The sequence below is a fragment of the Dendrobates tinctorius genome, unplaced genomic scaffold, assembly GCF_039654945.1.
Source record: "Dendrobates tinctorius isolate UK_male_01 unplaced genomic scaffold, ASM3965494v1 ptg000483l, whole genome shotgun sequence".
Lineage (NCBI taxonomy): Eukaryota > Metazoa > Chordata > Amphibia > Anura > Dendrobatidae > Dendrobates > Dendrobates tinctorius.
The window spans coordinates 458,491-473,743 of record NW_027362144.1 but is presented as its reverse complement, the minus strand read 5'-3'; the positions used below and the strand labels follow the sequence as shown (position 1 = coordinate 473,743).

At 47.9% G+C, this 15,253-nt stretch overlaps 1 protein-coding gene and 1 long non-coding RNA gene across 2 annotated transcripts in view; both read right to left on the bottom strand.

Moving 5' to 3' along the window:
• LOC141077948 (T-cell leukemia homeobox protein 3-like) overlaps nucleotides 1-15,253 on the bottom strand; it is a 128,042-nt gene that overhangs the window by 85,524 nt on the left and 27,265 nt on the right. The gene's annotated exons all lie outside the window — the stretch shown is intronic.
• Nucleotides 10,858-12,254, bottom strand: LOC141077949 (uncharacterized). The gene is made up of 2 exons (XR_012227627.1): nucleotides 11,471-12,254; nucleotides 10,858-10,955 (listed from the first exon to the last, which is right to left on the bottom strand). It is a non-coding gene; the product is annotated as an uncharacterized lncRNA (long non-coding RNA).

Sequence of the window (15,253 nt, the reverse complement as noted above, 5' to 3'; positions counted from 1 at the left end):
AAATTTCTGAACCCCGCTCTGTTATCTTTGAAAATTCTTGGAGAACAGGAGAAGTCCCAGAAGACTGGAGAAGAGCCAATGTTGTTCCTATCTTCAAAAAGGGGAAGAAGGTGGACCCAGGCAACTATAGGCCGGTGAGTCTGACTTCTATACCAGGAAAGATCTTTGAACAAATAATTAAACAACATGTATGTCAATACCTGGATAAGAATGAAGTGATTAAACAGAGTCAGCATGGGTTTGTAACTAATAAGTCGTGTCAGACTAACTTAATTTCCTTCTATGATGGAATAACTGATTGGGTGGATCAAGGAAATGCTGTAGATTTAGTATATCTTGACTTCAGCAAAGCATTTGACAAAGTATCTCATACAATCCTTATTGAAAAAATGACTAAGTATGCAATGGACAAGGCAACTGTTAGGTGGATTCATAACTGGCTTAGTGATCAGACCCAGAGAGTGGTCGTAAATGGCTGCACATCCAGTTGGAAGAATGTCTCAAGTGGGGTACCACAGGGCTCTGTCCTGGGCCCTGTATTGTTCAACATCTTTAGCAACGATTTAGATGAAGGAATTGAGGGTAAACTGATTAAATTTGCTGATGACACAAAGCTAGGAGGGATAGCTAATACTAGAGAAGAGAGAGAGAGGATTCAAAAAGATATAAATAAACTGGAGCAGTGGGCAGCACTAACAGAATGGTTTTTAACAGGGAAAAATGCAAAGTACTACATCTGGGCAATAAAAATGAAAAAAGCATATACAGAATGGGAGGAATAGGGCTAAGCAACAGCACATGTGAAAAAAACTTGGATATACTAATAGATCACAGACTGAATATGAGTCAACAGTGTGATGCAGCAGCAAAAAAGGCAAATGCAATTCTAGGATGTATTAACAGAAGCATACAGTCTATATCACGTGAAGTCATTATTTCCCTCTACTCCTCTTTGGTCAGACTTCATCTGGAATATTGTGTCCAGTTTTGGGCACCACATTTTAAAAAAGACATCAACAAACTGGAGCAAGTTCAGAAAAGAGCGACTAGAATGGTGACCGGTCTGCAAACCCTGTCTTATGAGGAAAGGTTGCAGGATTTGGGAATGTTTAGTTTGCAAAAGAGAAGACTGAGAGGAGACTTAATAGCTGTCTACAAATATCTAAAGGGCTGTCACATTGTAGAAGGATCAACTTTATTCTCATTTACACAAGGAAAGACTAGAAGCAATGGGATGAAACTGAATGGGAGGAGACACAGATTAGATATTAGAAAAAACTTTGACAGTTAGAGTGATCAATGAGTGGAACAAGCTGCCACGAGAAGTGGTGAGTTCTCCTTCAATGGAAGTCTTCAAACAGAGGCTGGACAGACATCTGACTGGGATGATTTAGCGAATCCTGCTTTGAGCAGGGGGTTGGACCAGATGGCCCAGGAGGTCCCTTCAAACTCTACGATTCTATGATTCTATTACTTGGGCGCCCAGGGCCACGGTCCGGGTCACCGCCGCTGTGACACATCACACTGATACCGGCCCTGGGAGGGCGACCCGGATCCATGGACTGTCCGTTGATTCCTTTAAGCAGCTACGGGCCCTGATGATCAAAGACCAGTTCCTGCATCTTTGCCCCAGCTGAGGTCCGACAGTTCATCCTGGACCGCGAACCAACGAATGCGGACAAAGCGGCGCAGATCGCCGACAACTACGAGGCCAACCAGAAGCCAGAGACGCAGAGGCCAGTCACCACCAGCTGGAGAGGGGGTAAGCCTGCAACCAACCCCAGTGCCCCAGCTAGCAGTCTCTCCAGATGCCCTGTCCCTGTTGCCAACACCAGGCCTACTACTGACAGTCACCTGTGTTTCCTCTGCAAGCGGCCTGGTCACCTCAGTTACACCTGTGCGGAAAAGCCGAAGAACCCCCCAGTCAAGGCCTCTGGGCCTAACGCCTCTAATCTTTTGGTGGGAGGTGTGGTTAGGAGGATTGACGACAATGTTCAACCTGTCCAGGTGGAGGCCCGTCTTGCTACAGGCCTCAAGGACACCGGGGCTGAACGAACCCTCATCCGTCCTGGACTGGCAGCCCCTGAAGAGTTGTTGAGGGAAAAACCCTGACTGTCACCGGGATCGGGGGTACCCACTGTCCCTTGCCAGTGGCACGGGTATTCCTTGATTGAGGTGCTGGGAGCGGGGTGAGGGAAGTGGGAGTGTCTGAAAACCTGCCCACTGATGTTTTATTGGGGACTTACTTGGGGAGGATGGTTGCATACTATGTCCCTGACACCCCTCCCCAACCTGATAATAAGGGTAACATTAACCCTCATGATGGTGTTGATGATGATGATGATGATGGGAAACTGAATGTGTTACCTGCTAATGCCTTGATGAGTAGTGATGCAACTAACAACCATTCTTTCCCCAGGAATGATGCTGAAGTTGATGTGAATGTACCAAAGCAATGTAACCATTCTTTTCCGAGGAATGATGATATTGATGATGTTGATGTATCTGTGCCGACTGAACCTGTTAACAATTTCTTTGAAAAGGTAGATGTGTCCACAGGTACCGAAGTGCTCAGCCCCGAAGTGCTCTGCGGAGTGAGACGGCTGAGGAACCCCTGGCAGGAGCAAGCAACGGTGCTCAGGGAAATGGAGAAGTGCATGGGGACGATGAAGAAGGTAATGCCATGCAACTGACCAGTGCCACTGAGGAAGGTAACTGGCCCATAAGTAGCACTGCTCCTGGAGTGTTGGGGGTGGATGGGGAGGTAGAGCCCAGAGCCCATAGCAGCACCGACTGGTGGGTCTGTAGAAATCCCCAGGGAGACAGCATACGTAGCAGCTGTCACATGCAGTCAGAGTGCCCAGATCGCAGGTAGCGCCCTGTCTTCTGGACCGTCTTCTGCTACAGGAGAGACTGAACCAGAGGTGACCCCAGAGCCGGTTCCAGATGGTCCCAGTGCGGAAGGAACCCTGACGTCACTTCTGGCAGCCTCCAGCAAGGAGTTCCAGGCTGCTCTGCACTCAGATGAGAGTCTGGAGAAGTTGAGAGATCTCGCCGAGACGCCCACCTCCAAGTCTGATAAGGAGAGAGTGTTCTGGGAACGAGGAAGGTTGTACCGGGAGACAGTACCCGGAGATTCCCAAAAGGAGTGGTGGAGGGTAAGACAGCTAGTCATCCCCCTACAGTTCAGAACTAAGTTGTTGCGGATTGCCCATGAGATTCCACTCGCTGGACACTTGGGGATCAGCAAAACAATGGCACGGCTGTCTCAACACTTCTATTGGCCCAAGACGGGGACATATGTAACACAATACTGCTGCTCCTGTCACACCTGTCAAAAGGTGGGTCAGGCGGGGCCTGCTCTTAAGGCTCCCCTTATTCCTTTGCCGGTGATAGAGGAGCCTTTCCAGAGAATCGCGGTGGACATTGTAGGCCCGCTGTCCGTCCCCAGCAGCTCTGGAAAGCGATACTTTCTCACCGTGGTAGACTACACTACCAGGTAGCCAGAGGCTGTAGCTCTGTCTTCAACCAGGGCAGATAAGGTGGCTGACGCATTGGTGACCATCTTTTCAAGGGTAGGATTTCCCAGGGAGATGCTTACCGATCAAGGGACCCAATTCATGTCTCGCCTAATGGAGGCTCTCTGTAAGAAAATGCAGGTGAAGCACCTGATATCGAGACCTGGTTGAGACCCAAGGGCGCGACTGGGAGCGGTACCTCCCACACCTGCTGTTTGCTTACAGAGAAGTTCCACAGGCCTCGACCGGGTTCTCCCCCTTCGAGCTCTTGTATGGCAGGCGAGTCCGGGGACCCCTTGGGTTGATAAGAGAATCCTGGGAAGATGAGCCAAACCCCACAGAAGTGTCCATCGTGGATTATGTAATGCGCTTCCGTGACAAGATGCAGACCTTGACGCAGTTGGTACATGGCAACATGACGCAGGCTCAGGCTGACCAGAAGCACTGGTACAACCAGAATGCCCAGGAGCGGACCTACCAGGTGGGTCAAAAGGTGTGGGTGCTGGTCCCCGTACCAACAGATAAGCTTCAGGCAGCCTGGGAAGGCCCATACGTCGTCCACCAACAGCTCAACCTGGTCACCTACGTGGTCACGCTTGACCATGCTCGGGGTAGGCGCAAGGCCTTTCACGTCAACATGCTGAAGGCGCACCACGAACGTGCAACTTGCGTCCTACCGGTCTGCAACCTGCCCGAGGATGGGGAGGAAGATCCCCTCCTGGACATGCTGGCCCAAGCCAAGGCCAATGGGTCCACTGAGGACATGGAGATAAGTGGTTTGCTAACCATATCCCAGCGGTCGCAGTTGGTGGAAGCCCTGGAACCCTTCCGGGCCGTGTTCACCAACCGACCTGGGAGGACAGAGTTAGCGGTTCATGAGGTGGACACCGGGAATCACGCCACACTACGGCGAACACCTTATCGGATCTCTGAGGAGGTGCAACAAGTCATGCGCCAAGAGATCAATGAGATGTTAAGGCTGGGGGTGATTCGACGGTCAAAAAGTGCGTGGGCCTCACCTGTAGTCCTCGTGCCTAAAAAGGATCAAACCACCCGGTTCTGCGTGGACTACAGGGGGCTCAACGCCATCACAACCTCTGACGCCCACCTGATGCCGCGCATCGAGGATCTGCTTGAGCGGTTGGCAAAAGCAAGGTACATATCCATCATGGATCTGTCGGGGATACTGGCAGATTCACCTTAGCCCTGAGGCGCAGGAGAAATCCGCCTTTATCACCCCCTTTGGACTGTTCGAGTCCACAGTCATGCCCTTCGGCATGAAAAATGCCCCTGTCACTTTCCAGCAGATGGTCAACCACCTGCTCCGGGGACTGGAGGAGTACGCAGTGGCGTACTTGGACGACATCGCCATATTCAGTTCCACCTGGGAGGAACACCTTCAGCATCTCCAGGAGGTGCTCAAGCGTCTTCACCAGGCAGGCCTGACTATCAAGCCAGGAAAGTGCCAGATGGGCATGAGCGAGGGCCACTACCTGGGGCACCGGATAGGCATGGGTTCCATGAGTCCGGAGCCAGAAAAGGTGGACGCAATTGCGTCCTTGCCTACCCCCAGGACCAAGAAACAGGTGAAGTCCTTCTTGGGCACTGCAGGGTACTATAGGCGGTTTGTTCAAGACTATAGCGCCCTTGTAAAACCCTTGACTGACCTCACCAAGCAGAGGCTACCCCAAACAGTCAACTGGACAGATGACTGAGGCGGCCTTCCAAGCTTTGAAAGCAGCCCTGTGCAACTCTCCAGTGCTGAGAGCAGTTGACAGCAGTCACCCATTTCTGGTACAGACTGACGCCAGCGAGTTTGGCCTCGGTGCTGTGCTCAGTCAGGTCGACTTGGGGAACCAGGAGCACCCCGTGTTGTACCTGGAGCTGGAAACTTTTGCTGAGGGAAGTGGCATACTCGACCATCGAGAAGGAGTGTCTGGCCATGGTGTGGGCACTCAACGTTTGCAGCCCTACCTGTACAGGCGTACCTTCACGGTGGTTACCGATTACAACCCTCTGAGCTGGTTGCACACAGTGTCCGGAACCAATGGAAGGTTGCTCCGCTGGAGCCTTGCCTTGACAGAAAAACGAAACGAACATTTCTGTGATCTGCGCGGACCCAGCTTCCCTACGGTGGCTCTTGCAAAATCCTAATCTCTCCAGAAACTGAGATATGGATTGCTCCCAAATGGAGGGTCTTAATTATGGCATGCTTGGTGTTTTCGGACTCTATTCGGTAAATCACAAACAATGATGCCCTATGTGTGTTGGTACAGGCTTTTCTCGTTGAGATATAGTTATTCTAAGTTTTGTAGCCAAATCATAACTTGGAGAGAGGGAGGTTGGACCTCTCCAGACCGCCCATTTCGTGAGGTCACATACCCTAGGCTATAGGGTACTCCCTACCATATCCCAGTCAGTTAAGCTGGAGTTCTGATGCTGAACAGACCTACCCCATGTCTTGGGATGTTTGGCTGCTGCCCATCCCTCGAGCCGCATGGTCTGCTTGATACCACCTAGGCACATGTAAGTGTTACTTTCTGCTTTTTAATCCATGTTGTTTTCATATTTGCAACTGTACATATTTAATGTCTCAATTTATTACAACTTTTGTATTTGTAATCACTGCCCGACTTTGGGGAATAAATCGTAAAATTATCAGTTTGAATCCATGCTCTAAGAAACGAACTATGCTCCTTTTTTAGATAATCACTGCTAATTTGGGGTTTGCCACAGACCCTCTTAATTAACTCTTTGATTAAGTAAAGCGTGGCTGGTGGCAGCGTGGTGTGTGCGACTGGCGAGGCTAGCTGGCAGTACAGACGGGTCTTACATGCTGAATGAGGTGCTGCGGCCACAGCATTGATAATTCCCTTACTGCAGTAGTCTAATTGCCCGTGCACAACAAGCAGCCCATCCGGCGACTAATTATCCTAGGTGCAGTTCCCTGACTGACCTGAGGGTAAGGGGGATGCCGGAGAGCTGCGAATTCCAAAGTGGAACTGAGAAAGTGGGATATACATAAATCCCCGCAGTTCTTGGAAGGTTGTTAGCAGTGGTGGGGCAACCAAAATACCCCCCTGTGATAAATTGTTAGAGCAAGATTAGCTTGCTGTGTTTTGTCACATGGTGCCAGTGGTGGGATAACTAAGATAAGCCCCCACTGTGCTTGTGATAGCTGTGTGCCGGCAGTGCGTCATGTCCCTCAGTCTGCTGACAAACCCGTGTCGTTGGTGGGATCGTGACATATTGGTGGCACAGGGTCCGCTGTCCATCGCAATTTGGTGGCAGCGGTCCGCCCGTTCCTCACACAGGATTATTAAAAAAATTCCCATCTTAAAATGCTGGCGGCAGAGATATCAGTTCATTGGCCAACCAAGGAGGACAGGCGAGAGAGACAACTCCAATCCAGCAGAGGCAGGGGAACACTGGTAAAGTTCTGGAACAGTTTTCTCATACACTCCCATCGCCCTGGCCCTGAGGCGTGGGGTAATCTCACAAGGAATGTAATGTTTTCGAGGATGCTGAGGGAGTCCCTTGCTGACCGTACCAACGTCCTCCAGGATTCCTCTGTGCCTTTTAATTATTTGGTATCCAAGCTGGACACATGGAATGAACTGGCTCTACGCCTTGGAGGTCCTGGCCTGTCCTGCCGCTAGCGTTTTGTCAGAGCGGGTTTTTAGTGCTGCTGATGGAACTATAACTGATAAGTGCATCCGCCTGTCAACTGAAAATGCTGACAGGCTGACTCTTATAGAAATGAACAAGGGCTGGATTGGGCCAGACTTCTCAACACCACCAAATGATAACAGTGAGACATAACCTCCAATGTAGTGTCTTTTTGGGAGGTGTATTCCCATGCACCTCTTCACACCCACACATGGGTATACGCTTCCTGATTTTGCCTATTTGATGTAATATCACGTGAACCTGGATACACGGCCTCCAGCAGGGCGAATTTAAACAGAGTTAAGGGAAACACAGGGGAAACCGTTACAATGTAGGGCCCTGCAACAGGGAACGGGGACGTGGAGACCTGCTGCACTCCCCTGAATCAGTGTCCCTACACTCCTGACGATCCCTAGGCAGATTCCGCACCTGGTGACGAGCTGGATACCTCAAATCCCTAGCTCGCCCTGCACCTATCCCTTTCTAGTGAATTGGACGGTGCAGAAACTAATCTCACCACTGCACTAATACACACACAAGGAAAGTAACAAACAGGGAAAAACACCACTTAGCTTAGCTCTGTTACTATTGCTCCCAGCAACAGAGTACGACACCAAAGTTGAGCTTCACCCCTGAAGCTCGACACCTGAATTCAGCTTTCGTCTGAAGCTATTACACCAGAGCTCCCCTGAGCTGCCAGGAACTCCTCTCTGTAGTTCCTTCCTTCAACAGACTTGGTTGGAAATGAGCAATATCACCAACAGTGAGTGAGACCACCTGCAACTCCTTTATAGGTAGCAGCCAGGGAATCACACCTGCTTCATTATCACGTGCAATAACACTAGCGGCCACCGGGGGCAACTAAAGTAACCAGAGTGCAATGACCCTAACGACCACCGGGGGCAAAACTAGAACTAAAACAACCACAGTGTAATGACCCTAATGGCCACCGGGGGCAAAACTAACTTTAAGCAAAGAGCTTAAAGGCAAAAAAAGGTTACTTGTGCAAAATCTGTCATAATCCAACCTGGATCATGACAGTACCCTCTCTCAATGAATGGCCTCTGGACCCTCAAGACCGCTCTTCACCTAAAAAAAACACCTACAGTGGGGACGCCCAGATCCAGAGTTCACCCCAACAACTACCTGAACTTCAGGTTTATGACAAATGAACACCGCTGGTATTGGCAATGTATGTTCCGGAGGCACCACACTTCTCCAAAGCGCCAATCTGGGGAACGAGTGGTGTATGGGCAAGTTTGTGGGTAACTCCAGCTGGTAAGTCTCCGCAACACACCTCCACTGGATGTTTTTTGGTGTCCACCCATGCATGTTTGTTCACACACAGGTCCGGACCTGAACATTTATTGCCGCACATTCGTTTGTCACAATATGGTGAATTCTTTCTGGAACTGACATCAGAGGCATCCCCCTGTGTCACCACACTTACACCCCCGCAATTCACCAAGGGGTACACCACCCTCCAACCCCTCCCACTACGAGGTCTGCGCCTCTCAGGGTTGACTAATGGCGAGGGTTGAGACTTGCCCCTACTCTCCTGCAGCACATCTGCTGCTCCCACTGGAGAGGAAGGGGATGGTTGTAGAGAGACAGCAGGGACAGTAGCCCCGAGGCAGCAGCCCTCACACGACTGCTCCCAGCTGACTACTTCCCTAGTCCGCCAATCTATTACCGGGTTGTGTTTTTTCAGCCAAGGCCTAAAACGATAGGTACTGGCATTCCCTCCAAGACGTAGCATGGCAAGGACTCCTCATGATGTCCTATACGCAGATGGATATTTTCTACGACTTGGGTCAAGCTCCCCTGGCTCAGTGGAACAGATTTAATGGCCTGGACGCTTATAGGTTGGGCCAGCGTCCTACACCTCAGGCCATTAGTCTGGACAAAGCGAGCATCCACCAGACTGACTCTCCTGCTCCGCTGTCCACAAGCACCGGTATCACCTCCGGTACCCCACCAGCCAACACCTCTGCTGACACAGTACCTTGGGAGGGCAAAATGGAGTAAATATACACTCCCTGGTCGTCTCCCTCCAAGCGACCAGGGGAATGCGGCTTCTTAGCTGGCACAGATAATTTGGCGCGCGTTGGGCAAACCTTAAGGACATGACCAGTCTGCCCACAGTAAAAACATGCCGCCACCACTCCCCGAACCGTAGACAGCCCTGTACACAAACTAGCTCCTCCTACTTGCATGGGTTCATCTGGAGACTTGGCACGCATTGGGCAGGCACCCATGAAATGGCCCGGCTTCCCACAGGAAAAGCATACCCCCCACCACGGCGAACCGCAGACAACCCCTTTTTTGTACTAACAACACCGGGCTGCCTGGGTTCCTCCATCCGCACTGGTGGGTCCTCCTCCCTAGCGAGGACTATAGGGGGCACATTTTGTGTATGTCTCTCTCTAAGGCGTCTATCTCTGCAACTTTGGAGACACAAATTAACTCCTAAGTGCAGGGTCATTCCACTGAATGCCAGTGGCCCAGCTCCTAAACTCTGAGCAGTACTCCTCAGCAACCCAGGCTCCCTGTTTACACCTACGGAGTCGAATTTCCGCCAGGGAGACGCCATCAGGATCCCCATACACTAGCGCCAAAGCCGCAAAAAAAATCCACGGATTCTAACGATGGTGAATCGACCGGCAGGGAGAAGGCCCAGGATTGGGGATCCCCTTTAAGAAGGGACATAATGATTCCCACCCGTTGCTCTTCACTCCCTGATGAACGAGGGCGCAGCCTGAAGTATCATTTGCAGGCTTGCTGAAAAACCAAGAAGCTTATTGGGATGCATGTAACTTTGGGGAAGGCCTTGCATTCAATGCAACGTTTTTTCAGGAAGCCCTACTGTCCCTCTCGTGAAAGGGGTATTGGGGTGCGTTGTAATTCTTGGCAGCCCAGCCACTCACTGCATAGGAAATAACAGTTTAGGAGACCCACTGATTAATAATGGCTTTTTAAGAAGATTAATGCTCCCCGACACCCTTTAAAAATAGGCTCTGTGACTTTAAGAGTCCCTCCTTCATAAATGAAACAAGATGTGTCTGCTTATGTGTCACACACCACATAGCCAGCTAGGGTTGGTAAATGTTACAATGACATTTCACAGCGAATGCATTTGTGTTGGTTGAAAGCAATGTAAAAGTTGAAAAACGGTTCAAAAACGCTGCGTCTGAACTAAGCCCAAGTGGGGGAGGAACATTTTTGTTTTGGGTTAATTATTTTGGCATAAATAAAAGTCATTAACCTGGGAAGGATGAACCTTAACATATTTCCCTGGAAAAGCCATTATGGTTTCGTTTTGGTAGGTTTTTTGGTGCACCAGTAAAAATGGCAAGAAACTCTGACAACATTATATAAAGCTGTGACCCAGGAGTCAGGAATGCTTCCAGGGGCGATCCCCATGATGTCCCCGTGTCATCTGAGTAGTGTTTCCATCATTTTCAGACGTTTTTAGACCTTAAAAGGACCCCCGGGGAGATTGCGGCAAAAATACTCGGGTCACCCATAGACTTACATTGGGCTCGTTGTTCTGTCCGAGTACCCGAGTATTCCAGTTTGCTTGACCCGAACAACGAGCACCTGAGGATTTTAGTGCTCGCCCATCACTAGACATGTGTATTAGAATCACTGCACACATACACTTAAGGAGTATTTGCTTATTAGTGAAATTTATTGAAAGCAAGTGCTCTTATAGTGATTGCGACAGAATGACGTTTCGGTCATTCAAGACCTTGATCACATAAGTCGCTGAAAAAAAACGGAGATATATACAATCAGGTGTTGTTGTTACATATTTACATTATATTTACAACATAATATATATGTCTAGTATATCATGTCTGACATCTGGTGATGGTCATAGGAGGAATGCCAAGACTATGGTAAATGTGAAAGTATTAACATATAAGTCCTGAGAGAGAGATCGGAGGGCACAGATAATTGCATCATTATACAAAGTCAATAGACGTGTGGAAAAAATATTGAAGCATAAAATAACAAGAGGACATGCAAACCCTTGAACAATGTAGTGGTTCATGAAGGATGTGGTCCTTATGATCAGGGACAGCGAGTATGCCTGGATAGAGGGATCTGTATGTTTAAATTAGAATGAATGGTTCCTTATAATGCCTGGTGATAAAGAATTTTTGCTAAATATAAGTGACTAATAGCATGGTTGTATTGGTGTCATAGAACCGGCTAGAGAAATCTAGTATCATCCCCATTGGTGAAAGTGGTCTAGTGATAAGGTTATAGATATTTACCCGTAGTAGTTCCTGAATTCGGTAATGGTCACTTATGCCTTTAGGTTAGCCAGGGTCAGAGCGGTCGCTCTATGTGGGGTGGAGGGAAGTTGCATAAACATTAGCCTGTGTAAATAGGTGGAAAAAATGTACTTAATTGACTGGGTCATCATGGTTCACTCACGGTGGTGGCGAGACGGTGGAGTGTGTTAACACTCAGGTGTAGCAAGGAGGAGTGACCTGAGCGATGTTCATAGCTCCTTTTAAACATGTTTTGTCCATGTGACAGGAAATGACAATTGCTGGTCTCAGGACAGGATGTGACATCACCGCACATGCTCAGATGAAGTGTGAGGCTCATGGTGGCGGCCATGTTTTTGGTTGAAAAAGTCATGTGATCGCAACAGGTCACATGACTATGTGATGATAAAAAACTTATTTTATCATAGTAAATAGTGTGGGACAATGGTTCAACAACATTGAACCAGTGTTATGGTCAATATAAGCTAAAATACATTATGTATCGGCCATAAAGATGTTACTGGGTATGGATGCTAGTATGCCGAAGGTCTGATGATATATATGGTATATGTTGAGCACAGTGTATATGATGATAGACATTATGATCATAATACATCAGAAAACAAGTAGGAGTCCAAACTTAAGGTTAAAGGAAAGCAATCAAAGAAAGGGAAAGGAAACTTATGGCCAAAATACTAATGGTATGCTTAACCTTACCAGAGGGTTATGTCGTGCCCTGTTATTTGTATACATTAGGTGACCTAGGAAAGAATGGCAATTGTTAGTTATGCCACTCTATTTCACGATTAAGACCCCTAGGAGCAAGGGTGTCGAGTGTGTATATCCAATAAGTTTCACGCTCTTTCAAGAGTTTGATGTGGTTACCCCCTCTTCTGGGTCTGTGTACTTTTTCTAACACTTGGAAGCGTAATTGTGAGATGTTATGTCTGGCTTCTTTGAAATGGGCCGGTAGGGGTAGCCAGGTGTATTCACATCTGATTGCAGATTTATGGCTAGAGATCCTCCTCCTAATTGCCTGGGTTGTTTCCCCTACATATAACAGTCCACAAGGGCACTTAATCACGTAAACAACAAAGTTGGAATCACAAGTGTAGAAGTCCTTTATGGGGTAGGATTTGCCTGTCCGGGGATGTGTGACTACATTGCCTCTGGTGACATTTGAACATGACATACAGCTAAGACAGGGATAAGTACCTGTCCTCCTTTGACCAGTGAGGGTAAGCGAATGGATGGTTTCCTTAGTCCCTATGTCCGCTCGTACCAGTCTGTCCCGTATGTTTGGGGGTCTCCGCAGACACATCAAGGGGGGTTTTTGAATGACTCAACCCTGGGGTATGATCTTGTCAATAGTGGCCAGTGTTTGCGGATCAAATTATGTACCCTTAGTATGGAGGGATGGTGGTAATGGACAAAGGGAAGCCTCACAGGTTTTGTCATGTCACTGGGCGATGTAATGTCAGTGCGGGCTCTATGTAGTTCATCAGTGAGTAATTTTTTCGGGTAATTTCGGTTGGCAAATTTATTGGACATTTCGATTAAACGTGTGTCTCTAATTGTGGGGTCGGAGACAATTCTGTTGACTCTCTTAAATTGTGATCTTGGCAAACTCTTTATAGTTGCTTGTGGGTGACAGCTGTCATATAGGAGGAGACTATTGACATCTGTAGGCTTTGAAAAAATGTCTGTAGTTAAATATCCCCGGTCATCTTTTATTACTCTTGTGTCCAGAAAGCTGATGTTATTGGCGTCATGGGATAGTGTGAATTTGAGTTCAGGTCTAATCTGATTGATGGAGTTAAAGAAGTCAAGGAGGCTGTCCTGGGGGCCGTGCCATATGCAGAAGATATCATCGATGTATCTTAAGTTCTTAACCATACGAGAGCCTGTTGCTGAAAGGTGGGATTGGGGTATAAATGGTCTCTCTCAAACCTATCCATATAAAGATTTGCGTATGCGGGGGCTACGTTCGAGCCCATCGCAGTACCCCGTATCTGTACATAAAAGTCATCTTCAAAGAGAAAGTAATTTTCACGTAGTACCAGGTTTAGTAGATCAATACATAGGTTTCTTTGTTTGGTATCGGTGTTAGCCTCCTGGAGGGTAAGGGAAACTGCCTCTATACCTTTGTCATGTTCAATGGAGGTGTATAAGCTGTTAACATCCAATGTACACAAGATACTATTAGGTGGAATGGGTCCCAGATCCTTCAATTTTTTAAGAAAGGAGCTAGTGTCTAGAAGGAATGATCTGGTCATGTGGGCATGTGGAGTCAACAGCTTTTCTAAAAATACAGACAGTGGACTTAAGACCGAGTCAGTGGAGGCCACAATAGGGCGTCCTGGTGGATTATGGAGGTCCTTGTGGATTTTGGGAAGTATGTATATGACGGGGGTGATTGGATGTATGTTAGATAGGAAGGTTTTGGTCTTGGTATCAATCGTCCCATTTCTTATGTATTCGTTTGTGATGTTGTCTATTTTCCTACGTATGGAAAATGTGGGGTCAATCTGGACTCGTTTATAGGTCAAGGTGTCGGTCAGCTGTCTCCTAATCTCCTGGATGTACTGAGTTTTATTCATAACCACGATTGCTCCACCCTTATCCGCTGGTTTAATAATGATATTTTTGTTATTCTGAAGTGAGGTAATTGCCTGTTTATGAAGTGGTGATAAATTATGGCGGACAGGGAGTAAGCCAATACGATGGTCATGGATAATCTCCTTGATATCTCTATCAACCAGATTGATGAATGTTTCAGCTGCATGATGAGTTTTAGGTGGGATGAAGGTGCTAGGATTCCTCAAGCCCAAGTTGTCTATAGTCAATTGATTAGTAATCCTCTGGTTAGCTGTAAGGTTAAGTCTGTGGTCCCCAGTTGAAGGGTTCCCTTCGAAGTGTACTTTGAGTCTGATGTTACGATAGAACGTTTGGAGATCCTTCTCAAGTTGGAAGGAATCCCATTTAGGAGTGGGGCAGAAAGATAACCCTTTGTTTAAGACTTCTAGTTCTAGTGGTGAAAGAGAGTAGTCAGAGATATTGACGACTATGTTTCGACTCCTACCTGTGAGCGCAGAAGCATCCGGTCTGGATCTCTTCCCCCTCCTGGTCCTCCGGCTGGACGTGGTGATGGTGGGTCTAAAAAACCAGCTGGTCTGGGAATAGGATATCCGCCAGTGTCGCTGCCGGATCCTGGAGTAGAACCGCCCGAAGGAGTCGAACTTCCAGAAGGACATGGTCGCACGACCGCCTGGTAATGCCAGTGATAATGGAGGCTCCTGCAGCAGGCGCTGCCTGTCATGATTTGACATTTATCCCAAGCCTTTAATAATTTAACAATAATGTACAGGTCCATCTCACTAAATTAGAATATCATCAAAAAGTGAATTTATTTCAGTTCTTCAATACAAAAAGTGACTCTCCTCTATTCTATAGAGTCATTACACCTAGAGTGATCTATTTCACGGGTTTATTTCTGGTAATGTTGGTGATTATGGTTTACAGCCAATGAAAACCCAAAAGTCATTATCTCAGTAAGTTAGAATACTTTATATCACCAGCCTGAAAAAGGATTGTGAAATCTGAAATGTTGGCCTACTGAAATGTATGATCAGTAAATGCCCTCAGTACATGGTCGGGCTCCTTCTGCATCAGTTACTGCATCAATGCGGCGTGGCATGGAGGCGATCAGCCTGTGGCACTGCTGAGGAGCTATGGAAGCCCAGGTTGCTTTGATAGCAGCCTTCAGCTCGTCTGCATTGTTGA